This window comes from Eleutherodactylus coqui, chromosome 6 (assembly GCF_035609145.1).
Source record: "Eleutherodactylus coqui strain aEleCoq1 chromosome 6, aEleCoq1.hap1, whole genome shotgun sequence".
In the NCBI taxonomy this organism is placed as follows: Eukaryota; Metazoa; Chordata; class Amphibia; order Anura; family Eleutherodactylidae; genus Eleutherodactylus; species Eleutherodactylus coqui.
Window position 1 is genome coordinate 87,214,216 of NC_089842.1, and position 13,348 is coordinate 87,227,563.

The following is a 13,348-nucleotide window of genomic DNA, read 5'->3' on the forward strand; positions in this document are numbered from 1 at the left end:
TTGCCAAATCTAATACCCTCCAGTAATTGCTGCACACCTTTAGTCTACTGGCCAAAGAAAAAAAAAGTTTGCACATGCTGCCAGCCTCCGCTCTGCTTTGCTTGGAATGCAATTATATTACATACAGCAAGAGAAAAAAACTTTTGAACAGTTTTTGGCAGCAACCCTACAGCAGCTGCATTGCCTTGTGCAGTTTGTATGCTGCATTCTTCAGACATTATGAGAACTATGCCACTTTCTATTGCCAGTCTACTGCCCACATGAAGGTCTTCCATGAGCTCTGGCATTCCACAATGCAACTGGAACTGCAGGTGAGAGTGCCTTTATCTGCGGCCCATAGGCAGGAAACAACTGATACATTGTATCTACTGAGAACGATAACATAAATGTTTTGTTTCCTGGTACATTCTACCTTCACTGTGCAGCAGAGGAAATGCAGCCTGTGCAAACCAACACACAGACACCATTCCTGCATTAGTCCTCCCTCCCAATCTAACTAGTTCTCACCCCCAGCCACTCACTCATTACTCCCCACCCTGCCTATCTGTACATGCAGCCCCTCCCTGGTGTTTCTGCCCTCCCCTGGTCTCTTTCCCAGTAGCTCCCTCCCCTCCCCCTGTCCTCCTTCCTGCCTGCCCTCCCTTCTGCTCATTGCAGTCTACTTTGATGACAACTGGAGCTCTGTGCAGGGACTTTCTCACCCAGTTTAGCACCCCAGACCGGGTCCCTCCATGTGCAAAGGATCAGAGTAAAGCTGCAGGGAGCCCTGTGCCCAGGGAAGAGGTAAGAAAGGAACTGGCAAGTTGGCATGAACACCTTTTGTACCCCCCCCCCCCCCCCCCAAGACACCTCTCAGCCTGAGGAGCTCACCTTTTTGTTGTTTTTAAAGCACTTATTGTTTGAGTTGGGGGCTGGAAGTGTCCTTCTAGGGATGATACAAATAGGCTCTGTGTGTATTTTATACTAGGAGCCCTCTACTATTGAGCTGGGTTTACTTTGATGTAATGGAAGTTCTTGCTACGACTTGTATGTGAGTGGGTATTAGGAACATTGCACCTTTTGTGCCCTGTACTTCCCCTACTGATTCTGTGAAGGCTGATGTTGGTATTTGCGCTATAGGGTGATACTAGGCATTTATTTGCTGTTTGTCTATTCATATTATGGCTATTCTTGCCTGTTCTGTCACTGCCATAGATTGTATCTGTCATTATGGCTCCTCTTAGTTCATCGCTTCCTGTAATATACATTGCTTATTTTCTATGCCACCTATCGTTATCACTCTACTCTCAGACTCTTCTTTATATACCTTCCTTTCTCTGCTCTCTCCATAATGTTCCTCCATTGTGTGGTTGGCCATGGAAGTAAAACTTGTAATCGGTACAGTGAAACAGTATTCAGTGTATCTGCCTGGATATTTGGCTACAGTCTCAAAAACCATTCCTTCTTTGTAGTCTGTGTGGTTGAATATTTACCTGGTCCCACATGGGCAATCCTTGGTCATATAGTAGTGACTTGCCATCAAGAGTAATTGTGGGGTATGCAATACTAGCAAAGCTATGGGCCATGTCATCTGCCTATCTGCCTCACCAGTGTGACTATGATAGGTAGGCCCATGTACAATGGCCACTGTAAAGTAGTTCTCCTATCATCTCATATAGATTGTATTCTTCACACGTAGGCAAGATTTGTATAAAGATGTCCTGCTATGGCAGGTTTGTGGTTCTCTACAGATTTTTTCAGCTGTGGTGTCAGGCTATATCAAGTCTCACCAAGCCTATGTGGTGTGCCATTGCATAATTTCACCGGAATCTTTCCACCACTAGAATCACGCGCTCATAGACAATAATGTTATCTACTTCATACCTAGTGCTTGCTTATCGAGTTGTCACTGTTCCCTGAAGGCCTTTATTTGCATCTTCACAGTACCTGGCTTATAGCACCTGCTGACTGCTTTTTATGGCTCTTGTTCTTACCGTATCCATACCAGATCCCATCTTTTGGTTATGCCACATTGCCCTCAAGTCATGTGCTGTTGGTGCTACTACCAGTAGTGCCAATTTCTCGCATTACATATAGCTGCCCTTCTACCATTAGTACTAGCCATACTATACCTGCTCCTGCGCTGGGTCTTGCACCCCATTTAAGATTAAACATAGACATCCAATTGGTTGACAGATCCACCTAATTTTGGTAGGATCTGTCAGCATTTGTAAGCTTCCCATATATATTAGATGAATGTTGCAGATCTCCTTCCTTTTGGTGAGATCTGTCTAGTGTGTATGGGGGCCACTGACTGGCCACAAAGGCTTTCAACATGCCCAATCTCTTGTAGTGCCAGGAGATGAGCTGCTGCAAGAGGTGTCTGCCAGCCAATTGTCTTCTTTTTTCCATTGAAATAAGCATGCAGAATCAGCCAAGTTTAATGTGCTGTTTAGGTGAATGGGATGTAAGTAATTGGAAACACTGACCATTTCACCTGCAATTTCACAGCCATTTTCCTGCATGTACAATGCATTTTTGGGATAAAACCACATAATTTGTATTAAATTTACATCCATTTTTTGCACGCCTAAAAAAAAAAATAAAAAAAAAATCGCATGTGATTCCAATAGTAAAATGCTTGAAAAACACATAGTACTCCCATGCAAATCTCATGGCACGTGAGAGTGATGCATTTATTTCATAATCCCATAAAAAATGAGCGATTCTTGTAGCAGAAAAATAGGATATGCTGTAATTTTTCAATCTTAGACTATCTGTCTGAGAGAAAAATCACTTGAGTTAAGCCATTGAAATCAATGGGCTCTTTTCCTGAGCAGGTTCTGCCCATCCTGCAATTGGACAGATCTAGTGCAGGAAAATCACCCGTGTAAATACAGCCTTAGGGCTTATTCACACTGACGTATGTCAGCCAGGTTTTCACGCCCCGGCCAATATACGCTGCCCCTCTGATGCATTGGTTCACAATTCATCAGTGCACAGGTGCGTATTTCCGCAGTGTAAAAGCACCCGGTTGGGCGCCTCTACGTCGGCGGCAGCTGCATTGACTCCTATGGGAGCCAATGACACCTGCAGGAGAAAGGAGGTGAGAGGAAGTTTAGCACTGTGAATGTTAAACTCTGTCCACCTTCTCTTCTCCTCTCATCACACGGTAGCGTAATAACAGCCGATATACACTCGTGTGAATAAGCCCTTATGAGGTGAACGGCGGCGTTCGCGTTTAACCAACATCTCTCAAAATGTATCACGCTCATGTTCCATCGGATAGCTGTATGGATGGAACTCGCATGTGAAAATAACGCATTGACTCACATGAGAGATTTTTTTTCTGGCAGCAATGCTGCGAGATTGAAAAAAATCGCAGTCCTATTTTTGGGCGATTTCTCTCAAGGAATCGCCGATTATTTCCTATCAGGCCTTTTTTATAAATTGAATCGCACTTGCATGCCATGTGATCTGCATGCGAGTGTAATGTGTTGTTTACCATTGAAACTGTTGGAAACACTTGTGATTTTTTTTATTTTTTTTTCATTGCAAGTACATAGATGCGATGCGTTGGTTAAGCCAAAATGCATTACACTCGCACTTATAAGCGCAAGTTTAACTCGGACCAATTCTCATACTTGCCCGTGTGAATGCATCCTCATGCGTATGACCTGCTATAGCGAACCATAGATATTAGACTATTGACAATTCCCACCAAATCGGGCTGACTTTGCCCACACACATCTTGTGTCTATGGGCAGCTTGTTGCCAGCTTACCTACTTTGAAACATGGATTTCGGACACCATTTGTTTGTCACTTTGGAGCTTGAACAGGGTGTCCCCCCTGCCCACTTGTCAATTGGCATGGAATGAGGTAATTGCAGAAAGTCAGATTCTTTCACGTGGAGCTTCTGCGCTTTTTCAAGCGCACCAAAGTTTTAGGCCTCTCTCACATGGGTGATGCGATATCTCTTGAGAAAATCGCAACAATATTGCATCAGTGCTCTGTGTGATATCACTGCGTTTTCTCATGGCGAAATCGCAATTTTGTGACGCTGCAAAGTCGCACAACTTCGTAGCGCTCTTTTGCTGGGAATTTTTTTCGGGGGCTTGAAATATAAGCCCTACCCCTGAAATAAGCCCTAGCTGTGTTGATAATAAAAACTAATAATAAATCTCCACTCAGGCACTGTCAGCTCCCTGTGTGTCTTTCCTGAAGCTCTGGCAGACTTGCTTGATGTCTTCTGCCAGCACTTCCTGGATTGGACGTTCAAATTCCCCACCTACAGGAAGCGCTGGCTGTGATTGGTTCTCGAGCGTCGTGGCTCAGCCAATTAGAGCTAGTGCCTGATGAACCAATTACAGCCAGGAAGCGATGACAGAAGACTTTAGGCAAGTTTGATGGAGCTTCAGGGGAAACACGCGGGAAGTTGAACATCTCCTGTTAGGTGATGGTCTCAGTTGTTTTTTTTTCTAATGCCCACAGTACACGTTGACTATAGAGTCAGTCATTCCTGCACCCAAAGTCCTGCATCTTCTCATCTCGTAACCCTTTGTACTTGACTCAGGGTTTGCAGCTTCACACTGCTGTTTGGAGCTTGCGCCCCATTGACCCCAGCTCTCTTCCGGCTTGGAGTGTCACAAAGCTCTATAGTCCCACTGGTGTATAGAGCTGACCCGGCTGGTTTACTCAACCATTGGACAATCTACCATTAACTCCTTCATATTACAACATGTTTTCCTCCATAGATAATAACTTTTTGGATGACATTTTAGTATTTTTTATGGCTTCTTCGCAGGTTATTATCAGCAGGTTATGCTGTGGTCGCAGCTAGTTAGTAGATCATGTCTACACACCAATTTTTATGCCCTGCTGGTTTCATACGTCGTTCATACAAGGAACTGAGACGTTCAGTTTTTCCAGAGAGCAGGCCACGCTTCTTATGGTGAGAGGATATGATGCTCAGAATATTTCCATCTACCGTTTTCAGGCCCTTATGGTACATGTGCAAGTACTATTTATTTTGTTTTTTATTGCTTGAATTTACTGGATGTTAACCCTTTCCAATCCACTGTCTGACGTCTGAAGACATTCTAATTGAAGGCTGTAAAGCTTTGATGTCGGAAGATGTCCAGCAGGGTATTCTTACTGTAGATTACTGGCCGCTCTGTTGTCGGGGGCCTCTCCAGCATGTCCCATACCACAGTACTGGCTCTAGCCAGCAGACGGTGCCATCATATAATGGCAGAAAGAGAAAGCCCAATAGGAAACCCTGAATCCAAAATTGGATTGCAAAGGGTTAAAGTATTACACATCAAGAAACTCTCCCCAGAATGTGCCCTCACAGTTATCGCTGGGTTACCTTGCAGGCCTTCACACTAAGGGCTCCTTCACAGTGGCGATTGTGATATCGCTGAGAGAAAATCGCAGCAAAATCACAACCTTTTTTTCTGCAGTGTTTGAGCGCCCAAAAACATCGCTGACCTTTTTATTTTTTTTTTCCCTCGCACAATTTTGCCGCAATCTTTCAGCGCGAAAGTCAGTAGGACTTTCTATTGTTAAAATCGCATTGCATAAAAATCGCAAGTTTGAGCTTTGTGATGTGATAAAAAGGAGACTCTGTAGGGAAACATGGGAGATTTTTTAAAAACGCAGAATGATAGGAAATGCCACCATTTTTATTCTCTCGCAACGTTGCATGAGTTAAAACATCGCAAATGGGAATGAAACCATTGAAAAGCATAGGTTTCATTATTCTGCGTTTTCACTCACTCTTGCATCGCTCAAAAAACGCACAATTTTCTCGCAAGTGTGAAGGCGCCCTTATGATGGCAAAAGTGATACACTGCAATACCGCAGATGCTATAGATGAGATATTGCTTCTGCTGTCGACGTTTGTCCATGAGGATGTTATCGGCCTTTAGTGACAGGGACGCCGATAGTCAAGGTGCAGGAGCGGTGTGGATTATAAAAGGAAAGTAGATAACAGCAGTAGCAGCAGGTCAACGTATCGCACTACTTCACCACTGTTGTTTAAGCATTTTTTGGCCAATATGACTGTTTCCTCAGGCCATGTTCACTTGGGACGGACTCTCTGCATGGAAAATTCATGAGATTTACAGAAGCAGCAAAGTGGATGACATGTTCCAAATTTTGACAATCTGCTGTGGAAAAAATCTGCGCAAAATCGGTGCAAAAAATAGTGGTGTGAATTCTGGATCTGCCGCCTGTCAGTCATAGCAGCGGGTTTGTGCTGTGGATGCCACATATTCAAATGATTGGGTGAATTCTGCACCAAAACCCACATGTGGATTTTGACACTTCCTTTGCGCTGCAGATTGGCAACGGACCCTCCACAGCGAATTCTGACCTTAGTGTTGGCCTACTCTCACACACAGTGTTGGCAAAATGCTGCAATTTTAATTGCAGCATTTGTCAGTAATTTGTTACTGCTTTCAACAACACTTTTTAACGTACCCCATCATTGTGATGGCTAACGAGGTGCGTTAAAAAGCATGAAAATGCACCAAAATAGTGCAGACAGTGCTTAAAAATTGCGGCGTTAAAAAACAAGTCTGCAAGGCCCCATTGAATAAAATAATAATCTTTATTTGTATAGCGCCAACTTATTCCGCAGCGCTGAAATAAATGGAAGCCTTGTACGGCGGTAAAAAGTGCATAGAGTGGCCTTTGAGTACATGTATTTTTCGAAGCTGAAGATCCACAATAAATCTGCAGCAAAATCCACGTATGTTACATGTAGATTTAGGCCTCTTTGACACCGGCTACAAAATCGCAAGATTTTGTAGTGATGCAACATTGCTACACAGTGCATGTATGCGACGTCTGTGGTTTCCAACGGGTTGAGTGATGTTTTGTAGCCTGAAAGAACCCATTGGAGACCATGAGCTTCACATTCATGCATTTTGTTGCAACGTCACATGACTACAAAATCTTATGATTATGTAGCCCGTGTGAAAATGGCCTAAGGCTGGGTTTACACGTACATAATTGCCACAGAATTTCTGTGTAGACTTTCTGCACGGAAATCCCGCCCGTGACTTTTTATCCCGGGATAAGATTTGCAAAAATCTCGTCCACACGCTGTGGCCGATCCGTTGCGGCTAAGCTGCGCGGAATTCAAAGACGCAGCATGTCAATTCTTTCCACGTTTCCACGGCGGCCTCTATGGGGAGAGATGGCCACAGCAGAATGCAGGTGGCGAAGCTGCTCCAAAACCCGCGGTCTTGCATTTCTCCCGCAGAAATCTTGCGCTATTTCCGTGCAGTCATTCCATGGGATTTCAGTCCCATGTGAACCCAGCCTAAGGCTGGGCTTACACATGCTGGAATCCCGGCGGAAATCTCGCGGTTTGGCCGCAGTGAAAAAACGTGAGATTTCCGCCGGTAAAAGCGCTGCTTCAAATCCCGCAGCACTTAGCTGCGGCAAATCCACCCAGTGTCAACCCAGCCTTAGGGTGGCTTTACACTGGATGACTGTCTGTCACATAAGCGCCTGGTAGTTGTTCCAAGACTTTCACACACACAGGAGCAGTGGTCATTCAGAGAATGCAGGCAGGTCGCCCCATAGATCTCTTCTAGTCGCACGCCTCTATTCACTGTGAACAGGCAGTCACTCATAGATGACCACTGCCTGTTTACACTGAGCGAGAACTCTTCATTAGTCGCTTTGTTTCCGTGAGCTAAAACGAAGCGATTAGGGACTACTGAGCAATTTCTCGCTCTGGTTCTGTGTTTACACAGTACGACTATTGCTGAAAATCACTAATTTGAGCAGTTTTTCAGCTGGTAATAGTCTCATGTTAGGCCACCCTTTTTGGTGCGTAATTACTGCCGATTTCACCCTGCAGCGAAAATCTGTAGTATATGTTGACATTCTGCAGATAAATCCACACCGCAGGTCAATTTACACCGCGGATTGTTTTCTCTGGGTTGAAGTTCAGTAAAATCTGATCACCTATTCTGCTACTATAAAAGATGCAGATTTTTTGCCTGCAGTTCTGCAGTTTAACCCCTTCCAAACCAATTTGTATTCTGGTTTTCCTAGGGGACTTACTCTTTTTCCGGCATTATACAATGGCGCTATCTGCTGGTTAAATCCAGTACTGCATGAGGTGACACGTTGGATAGGCTCCGACAGCAGAGAGGCTGGAAATATACAGTAAGAGAACCCCGACGGATTTTCTTCCAACATCGGTGCTGTACAGCCTTAAATCATAATGTCTTCAGAGGTCAGACAGTGGATTGGAAAGGGTTAATCTGCAGCATTTAGGCCCTGTGTGGATACAACCTCAAAGGGGGTTTTCCAGAGCTGGCAAAAGGGTCTGCAGTTTTTCCAGAAATGGTGCCATGTCTGTCTATAGACGGTGTCTGTTATTGCCATTCAGACCCACTCATTATAATGAGGATGGGCTGCAGTGATAGATGGCCTTATTCCAGTCCTGGACAACCCCTTTAGCACAGGAATATGCTGAGACTGTAGAGGGTCTCTTGATTTCACCCACCCCCATTTTTAGCTGAGATCTAGTCTGACATAAAAGTCTATGGAAATTCCCTCCTCCCTTAATAACAGCTAGACGATGGAGATCGGCATTAAATGTGAGAAGTAGATGATAGAATCAATACCGCAGTACAGTAAAGTCCTTTTATTATACTATTAACCGTTTCATCAAACATTGTCGACTATCAAACTGTGGTTAAAAAACCTAAAAAATTACAAGAACCTTTAGGGATGAACAGCCAGAGGTTTGGTGAAGTCTCTAAGTATATCTGCTCAACCTTCTTTTGAGCTTCCAGATTGTCTTCCATGTTTCGGTCTATCAGAATTGCTGGATTATAGCAATCTTACTATAATACCGCTGCGGAGATTTGTGGCTCTATTGACTATATACTTCTTTGTCTGCTGCAGCCAATTGGACTGGGAAGGTACTTTTAGCCACTAATAGATCACAACATGTGATCATTTCTCATTGATCGGGGAAGTGATTGGTGTGGATCACAAGGATGTCCATCCTACTGAGGACCACATACGTTCATTTATTTTCATTTTCCAAAATGGTTCACCCTCTGCTTATCAATTAAAGGGGTTATCCAGTAGTAAACTATTAGTGGCTTATCCTCAGGATAGGTCAATAATAGATCAAAGGGGGTGATTTAACAGGAACCCAAATTAATCAGCTGTTCCCAGGGCCAATGCCCGTTTGTGCTCTAAGCTGTTTTCTGCAGGAAGTAGGCAGCTCAGTTCGCACTGCAGTGGTCAGTCTTGGTATTACAGGAAAAGTTCCCAATGACATGCCAAGCCACTGCAGTGGGAATGGGGCTGTCTGCTTCATGCAGAATTTGGCTCAGTGTACGGGCACATAGGCAAAGTGAACAGCTGATTGGCTGGAATCATGGGCGGTAGCCCCTCCCTCATCTATTATTGATGACATATCCTGAGGACAAGCCAATTCCAGAGGAATTCACCATTAGCAACCTGTTTTGTGCATATCCCCCCTCTTCCCCTCTGTATCCCATAGAGTGCATGAGCCTCCGGTGGGACATGATGCCACATGGATGACTTTATTTGTTGCTATATTGTTTGCATACAATTATACAGTTTGAGCAGGCTACAGGTTAATGCACACGGGTGGAAATTCCACAGCGGGATTTCCTGCAGAATTTCCGACCATGTCCGCTGCCATAGGACTGCATTAGATAATGCAATCCTATGCAGACAGCCGCGATTTGATCGCGTGAAATCTTGCGTGGTAAACAAATCGCGGCATGTCCTATTTTTGTGTGAGCTTCGCAGAGGCCCACGCAGGAATGTCACTGGTGACGCAACGGCTCCGCACTGCGCATGCGCCTGCTGGGCGGCAGCCGACACATAGAGCGGAGAAGACGCCAGGGAGGAGGAGAGCCGCAGCAGTCACTGCAGGGGCACGGGTCGGATCTCGCAGCGGGATCTGACCCGGCCGTCTGCAGGAGGCCTAAGGCAAGAACAAAAATGTTAACTCACTATTGAGCCATTACTTTATTAAAGACACACATCCATGTATTACTGTAATAAGTTGAAATCTCGTTTGCAATTGTATAAACTGAAAAAATAATTAAAACTCCCCTTACCGATCCCTGTTGGATACTCTCCAGACCACCCATTTGTCTTTTGTTTTCCTAGTTCCAGCACTGTTGTGTCATCTTGGCACTTGACTACTGCAGCCAATCAGTGGTCATAGTGGGGGCCTCAGGGGTGTTGACATCTTTGACGCCCAGTAAACAAAGACTGCCAGGAGACCAGGAATGTTGGGGGATTGATAAAGTATTACTCATTTGGTTAGTTTAGCCCTTTAAAGAAACACTATGGGGTGCAGAGGTAGGTCGCACCTGGACCCTGGTTTCTGCCATGTAAGTATTATATATGTTGATGTTGGGTATTGTAAAAGCCAAGTGCTCCATATCTCTTGGTATTTTGTATCAGTTTTTCTAGTGTAGCATGTGATGACATCAGATCGCGGAGATCGCTCCCTTTGGGTGGTGTTACATCTCTCCAATGTTTGGCTATCAAATAAGATGTGGACATGCAGACCTTTTTCTAAGAGGTGGAGGGAAACTTTCAAGGTTCCGGAGCAGTAGAGCCTTTTCTGGGTCTTTGGAGATATTGGAATTTGAGATGTCTTTGATCAAAAAGAATATCTCACTCCAATATGTGTTCAAGCATGGGCATTCCCAAAAGATGTGGAGGAGTGAGCCCTTGTGACCACAGCCTCTCCAGCACTGATCATCCTCACAGAGGCCTCTGTTTTTAAGGACTGCTTGGGTTAGATACCAATGTGTGGCAATCTTGTGTCTCCAAAATCCCTGTACCCTTGGTTTCCTGGGTGCCAGTTTGAATGCAGCTCCCCGAGATTCCACTTTGAACACCGCCCTGAGGTCCTTTCCCCAATTTAGCATATGTATTTTTGTAATTAATTTTATAGTTTCCCGTCAGGCAATCATTGATGTCTCCTATATGGGATTTGTTTGTTGAAGATATTTTCTTTAAAATTTGGAGGACCAATTGGGGAATCTCGATTTTTGTGGATGTTTGAGGAGCGTAGAAAAGAGCATATCTGAAAATAATGCAGCCTTTCACCTTCTGGAAGGCCGAATCTCTCCTTCAGAATGTCAAAGGCTACAACATCAGCTCCCTCCATTATATCATCTAAGTGGGTTATTCATTTAAATCTCCAAGCCTTTAATGAAACATTTTTTATATAAAATTCTAATAGTTGGATAGGTAGTTTGGGTTGTTTTGTTTGATCGGAGGTGTGTAATTTTTTAACAAAACATTTCCAGTTCTCTAGTGAAGCTTGTGTGGTAGGGGATCATTTTAAATTAGAAATTTTTAATGCCCACCAGTATTTTATAAGAGCAAGACCTGTCCATTCATGGGTAAGCAGTGACATCACTGATGTACCTCTGGCTACTGCTGAAGAGAAACCATTAAGGGTCCTGGGGTTGGTAGAGTCTTTAGATTGGTTGATCCCTTTTTAATAACATGTAAATGGCTTCTACTAAATGCAGCAGTGGTCTTCAGCCTTTACCTCCTCACCTGTTGGGGAACAAGTCCAGCGTGCTCTGACATCCGCTGGCCATAGGTATGCTGGGGGTTGTAGTTTTCCCCACAGATGGACATCTACGGGTTGCACTGCAGTACAGGAATGCTCTTCGCTCTGTGCCAGTAGGAGGGTGCCTGTGGACTGTCCTATATACTGTACATAGACTCCTATGTAGAAGATACTTCAGTCGCTTCTTTCTTTCAGTCCCATTTAGAATGTCTTATTTTCCATATACAAACACCTGTCCTAGAAGAGAAGCTTTGTACATGAAGACAAGGAGTTTCTTGGTAATGTGGCCATTGACAAGGGTGCTAATGTGTCTGTCATGGTAATTTTTGGTAACCTAGCAAAGCCCTTTTGTTACTGAGCAGTCACAATACATGCTCTTCAAGGTAGACATGGGAACCAAAGCCTGACTCCCGGTAGAAGCCATTGGTAATTGTCACCTTTATAGATTGTGGTTCTATAACCTTCAATAGTCTGCTATGGGGCGTACACAACTAAATTAGTTTGAAACCAATTGATGATGGTGAGATACCTTTAAAGGGGTTGTCTCAGCTGTACAACTCCTGCCTATATGTTCTTTTCAGGCATATGGATCTTATAGTGGGTAGGGGGGGATAGAGTATGGACACCCTCCATGAGGCACAACGATACTACACCTTGCCTCTAGTAGACACTGCATAGGCCATGAGTGCAGCAAGCAACTTTTCTCCTTGATAACAGCTAATTACTGGAAAAACTAGACTTGCAGGTTGGGAGTTGTAGATGTGCAACAGCTGAAGAGCTGTAGGTTGGAGATGACGACTAGAGTGTTGTATGTGTGTTACATAGACGGAAACTATAGACTTCAGCAGACCATTTGTTTATCTTAGTGGTCCCACAATGGGAATTTTAATACATGGAAAAATTTTAGAACACCGGCCTCTTTAGAGTTCTTCAGTCTTCATACATACCCCATTATCAGTGCTTCGTTTTGGTAGGTCACAATAAGGGTATTTTTACACGGGACAATATTATGCTGGTTAATAAATGCCAACCAACAATGTGTCATGTCAATTAGTCACGGGAAGAGGGTTGGTAGTATGGGGACGAAAGATCATTGCTACGATCATTTGTCCCCATACATAATGCATTAGTCTACTGCACATCTCCCTGCTTGTATAGGGTGATGCGCTGTCAATAATCTAACATTTTTATACCCGCCTAAAAGATTGTCATCCGACAGATGAACTTTTGCTCCTTCATCAGTTGATTATGGTCATGTGCACATGGACTGATGATCAGGCGATCAAACGTTCATGCCCAATCATCAGCCCGTGTAAAAGGGTCTTAACGCAGTGCTTTCTTAAAGGGGTTGTCTCGCGGCAAACATCTAAATTTTACCTTAGCCCATTCCCCCTGTCACCCCCCTGGCATAAAATAGCAATTTAAAGCGGTTTTTAAACCGCTTGCTACTCACCGATCTGACGAAATATGAAGTTATAAAAATCTTCTCCCTAAGATGGCCGCCGGTCCTTTCCCAGGGATGCACTGCGGATTTCTCCCATGGTGCACCGCGGGTCTTCTCCCATGGGCTCTGTGCGTTCCATTGCCGATTCCAGCCTCCTGATAGGCTGGAATCGGCACACGTGATGGCGCGGAGCTACGATGACGACGCGGTGACCAGCTCTCCGGCACGAGCGGCCCCATTCACCAGCCAGAAGCACGGACTGCGCAAGCGCGTCTGAAAACGCCAGAAGACATCAGAATTAGACGGATCC

General features: G+C 44.4%; 1 protein-coding gene across 6 annotated transcripts in view; it reads left to right on the plus strand.

Moving 5' to 3' along the window:
* The first annotated feature begins 626 nt into the window (after window positions 1–626).
* The window catches only part of ARHGEF1 (Rho guanine nucleotide exchange factor 1), a 94,220-nt gene continuing 81,498 nt past the window's right edge, over window positions 627–13,348 (plus strand). For 5 of the 6 annotated variants that reach the window (XM_066607114.1, XM_066607116.1, XM_066607118.1 and 2 more), the window contains exon 1: window positions 628–783. The gene's annotated coding sequence lies outside the window, so the exon portion shown is untranslated. Of the gene's footprint in view, window positions 784–13,348 lie in introns of all 6 variants that reach the window. The other variant, XM_066607115.1, reaches the window with a different exon arrangement.